This window comes from Cornus florida, unplaced genomic scaffold (assembly GCF_030987335.1).
Source record: "Cornus florida cultivar Cherokee Brave unplaced genomic scaffold, ASM3098733v1 CherokeeBrave_3.0.0_Hap2_Chr03, whole genome shotgun sequence".
Lineage (NCBI taxonomy): Eukaryota > Viridiplantae > Streptophyta > Magnoliopsida > Cornales > Cornaceae > Cornus > Cornus florida.
In genome coordinates, this window is record NW_026775573.1 from 74,350,542 (window position 1) to 74,355,205 (window position 4,664).

Consider the following 4,664-nt stretch of genomic DNA (forward strand, 5'->3'; position numbering starts at 1 on the left):
TGGAGGCAATTTACTTTTCTTGCATATTATTGTTAAAGCATGGGAGTGTGGGAACATTGTATGTGGAGGAAGTTTGTTGATTATTGACTTGTTGTGAAGGTGAAGTGTTTGTCATTATTTCTTGTCGTGTTGCATTGTGTATGCATGGTTGTAGATCATTAAGATCCACTCTTGTCCCTTTAAATTTTCATCTTGAATCCATTGTTCGAAACCTTAGGGGAAGAGGTAGTTCTAGTCAATCCATTTCATCAATGGAAGGACACAATGAGGACCATGTGGAGGACCTTGGTCACATAGACCAACAAGGTATCCTCCACCCCAATGTGCATCATGATAACATGTAAGTTCCATTAGGCATGCCAAGGCCATTCGTTCATCCACCACAACAACAAGGCCAAGTCCCATTGGGAATGCCAAGGCCAATCTATGCTCCACCACCTCCCATCATTCAAGGCAATCAAGGTGCCCATGTTGCACCTCCAATTGCTAATCCTCCCCTTGCTTTAAGAGATCACTATGTGCTTAATGAATATAATGCACCCACATGCATCCAATTGCCACCATTTAAAGCACACCATTATGAAATCAAGCCACAAACCATTCAAATGCTTCCTAACTATCATGGACTTCCAAGTGAAGAACCTTACAAGCATTTGGATGAGTTTCTTGAAATATGTTCCACTGTGAAATACACGGACATGCCGGAAGAGGTCTTAAGGCTTAAACTTTTTCCATTCACCCTTAAAGACAAGGCAAAATATTGGTTTAACAATCTTAGACCTTTTTCAATAACTTCTTGGGCAGAAATGCAACAAGAGTTCTTGAAGAAGTACTATCTGGTTTCTAAGACCAATGCCATGAGAACTTCAATTAGGGAATTTTCACATGGGGATGGGGAAACATTTCATGAGGCATGGGAATGCTTTAATGAATTGCTTAGGAAGTGTCCACATCATGACATGCCCAAATGGCAATTAGTTCAATATTTCTTTGAGAGCTTATCGGATAATTATAAGGGCATGGTTGATGCTTCCATGGGTGGCTCTTACATTGATAGGCATGAGGATGACGTGAGGCGTCTTTATGAGGGCATGAGTGAAAATTCTTTGCATTGTACCTTATCTTCGAAGAATGGTAGAAATTCTAGTGGTAGAAGAGTGTTGGCTTACATTAAGTCGACCACTCTAATGAAATTGCCACCGAGCTGAAATCATTATCTCAAAGGTTTGATCAATTTTTGATCAACCAAAACTCGGCGAATCAAGTATCTTCCTTCTCTAACCATTCTCATCATGCATCTAATGAGACATGTATGACTTTTTCAAGTGTTTTACAATCTATTTCCAATTGTCCCCATGGACATGTGCAAGGTGAGCATCATGAACAAGTAAATGCAACATTTGTGAATCAAGGGAACAATCTTTATGGCAATCACTACAATCCTAGTGAGAGGAATCACCCGAATTTCTCTTGGAAAAACCAAGGGGAAGGCTCAAACCCTCCCCAAGGCAGTTTTCAAGGGAAATACATTCCACCTCCACTATAAAGCCAAGGAACCAAGGTTTTAGATCATCATACCAATCACAAGGAAACCAATTCTCTAATTCTCATTTTCCTAATCAACCATCATATTCCCTAGGAAATGTTAGAAGTCCCGCTTTTGAAGAGAAAGTTTTGACCGCTTTAGGAACTTTAGAGGCAAACACACAATTGCTTCATTCTCACTCTCAATCCATTGCAAAGCTAGAAACCCAAGTAGGGCAAATAGCTAGTACTTTGAAGGCAAGAGAGAAAGGGAAAATGCCTTTGAATGCCCTACCTAAGTAACAATGTGTTGTGGAGACTCATTCCTCATTGGAAGGTCACACAATAGAGCATGTCAATGCGGTGACTACTTTAAGAAGTGGGAAGATTGTGGACAACCAAGTAGGTATGTCCAATGAAGAGAGTGAATCGATACAACCAAAAGTTGACACCCGTCCCGTTTCATATTATATTCCTCCTTCATTGCATATGCATGATCTTTCAAATGAGAATGTGTTGAAAAGTGATTTTGAAAAGAAAGATTTACAAAATGATTTGAAAACTTCTTGTGTTGAAGAAACTTCAAAGAAAAATTTTGAAAAGGTTTTTGAACCAAAAGCTCCATTCCCGGATGCCTTAAAAGGATCCATTTCAAATGATAAGCAAAAGGCCAAAGTAAATGAAATTATGGAAGTGTTTAGACAAGTGAAAGTCAATCTTCCACTTTTGGATGCAATCAAGCAAATTCCAGCTTATGCCAAGTTCTTAAAAGACTTATACACCCAAAAGAGGAAGAACAAAAGCCAAACACCTAGAAAAGTGGTCTTAACCGAGCAAGTAAGCTCAATTTTGCATCATAACACTCTTCCAAAGTTTAAGGACCCCGGTTCACCTACCACTTCGTGCATCATTGGTGATCATATCATTAATCGGGCTCTTCTTGACCTAGGAGCAAGTGTTAATCTTTTTCTATACTCGGTATATGTCAAATTAGGCTTATGAGACTTGAAACCGACGTCGGTAGTTTTACAACTTACCGACCGATCCATCAAAAAGCCTAGGGGTATCATTGAGGATGTCGTGATTAAGATTGATAAATTCTTTTTTCCCGTTGATTTTGTTGTCATTGACACGGAACCGGTCCCAAATCCCAAATCCTAAGAGCCAAATTCCCGTTATCCTTGGCCGTCCTTTCTTAGCAACAGCAAATGCCAACATTAATTGTAAGAAGGGGATAATGAAAATCTCATTTAGCCACATGAAGGTAAAGTTGAATTTTTTTAATCCAACCTCTAACTCATTTGACAAGCATGAAGAGATTAATGTTATAGAGAAATGTCATGACTTTAAAAGTGAAGGAATTGAATTTTTGTGTGAGATCAAAGTTCCAAAAAGTCCATCTTCAAACTTGAAACCAAAGAAAGTTGTTTCAAAATCTTGCTTTGAAAGGGCGTGGAAGCCCAAAGATTGTTTTGACCAAGGACCGGAAACATCTTTTGAGCTTAATCCAACAAGTTCCTTAAAGAACCATTTGTTGGGTGGGATTCAAAGCACTTATCACCCCATTGAGGAGGGGATGCACTACAAGATGTTTGATCTAGGCTAAAAGAGCCCAACATCTTGCTAGAGACGTTAAAGACTAGCAAGACATTTCGTAGGGTGTCAAAACCCTATTCCTACCTCATTTCTATCTTTAATCTCATTTCTTGCGAAGTCTAGATATTGGCTTTGGGTTCATATGCATTGCTAGGAACTGTGATTAGGATTGCATGCACTTTTATGTTGAAATTGAGCATTTTTCATAAGTTCGATCGATCTCAAAATGAGTTCGATCAATCGAACTTCCCACCTGCATCGAACTTGCATCCAAATCACTCTTTGTCCAATGGTTCGAACAAAACCTGCATATTTCAGCTCTTTGTCCCATCGTTCGAACTTGTTCCTAGATCGATCTAAACTTCTTCGATCGATCCAACTTCATCTTGGATCGATTTGCAGTTCCAACACTTAGAAAAATTTTCAACCTGCATCCAAAAGCCTCTCTGTCTCATCGATCGAACATTTCTTCAATTCTATGCATTTTCGATTGATCGAAGGTATTCTGTGATTGATCTTGGAGTGATCGATCTTTGTTCTTTGTTTTTCAATTTTGACTGTGTTTTGACTTTGTTTTAAATTTCAAAAATTCCAAAAAATATATTTTATTGTCATTTTTATTTTCTAAATATATATATATATATATATATATATATATATATATATATAATCTTAAAAAAAAAATATTTTTCTTTTTCTTTTTTTTATTATTTTTATTTAGTTTACTTTTTCAAAAATCACAAAAATACTTTGTCACTTAAGAAGAGAGAACGATGTCAGTTCGATCGATCTGAAGATTCAGTTCGATCGATCTAACTGGAAGGGAATGTTTTTAAAAATCGATTCAGGGTTATTCGATCGATTTCACAAGAATCGATCTCAGACCCTCGTTCCCCCTTCGCCGCTGCATCCCAACTCTTCTCTATCTCCGGCGAGCATCCCACACGTTAAATCACTCTCTCTCCTCTCAGATCTTGTTTCGAATCTCACCCCCTTCGCATCTCCATTTCTCTCTTGATTCCGGTGAGATCCGAACCTCACCTATTTGATTCAAGCTTAGATTTGATGCGTACATGCTCTAAATGTTAGATCTAAGTTGTTTTCATGATAAATAACTCCATTAATGAAGCTTTAAACTCTTTGTATATATGTGTATATATATGTATATATGTTTTTGTATTTTTCATGATTTTGATTAGATTTTGGAGTTATGGGCCAAACCAAGTGACCCAATAGGTTGATTTGTTGTGTTGATGGGCCCACGACCATGTTCGTGAAGGCCTCGTGCCATCCACATCACAGATCTGTGACTTTTTGAGTTTCACTTCACAGTTCGATCGATCGAACTTTTTATTCGATCGATCTGTTATAGATCGTTCTCACTTATTCTTGATCGATCGAACTTGCATCGATCTCACATTTTTGTGATCGATCGAACTTTACAGATTTGTTTCATACATCTCACACACCATCTCTTGTGTTTCATGCCATCTCATACATGCCCAATGCCTGTGTTTTCCACATTGGATGCATTCCATACTTAT

The 4,664-nt window shown here is 38.0% G+C and overlaps 1 pseudogene; it reads right to left on the reverse strand.

Annotated features, from left to right (window-relative positions):
• Positions 1-862: 862 nt before the first annotated feature.
• LOC132301879 (small nucleolar RNA R71) lies at positions 863-961 on the reverse strand (annotated as a pseudogene).
• Positions 962-4,664: the final 3,703 nt, after the last annotated feature.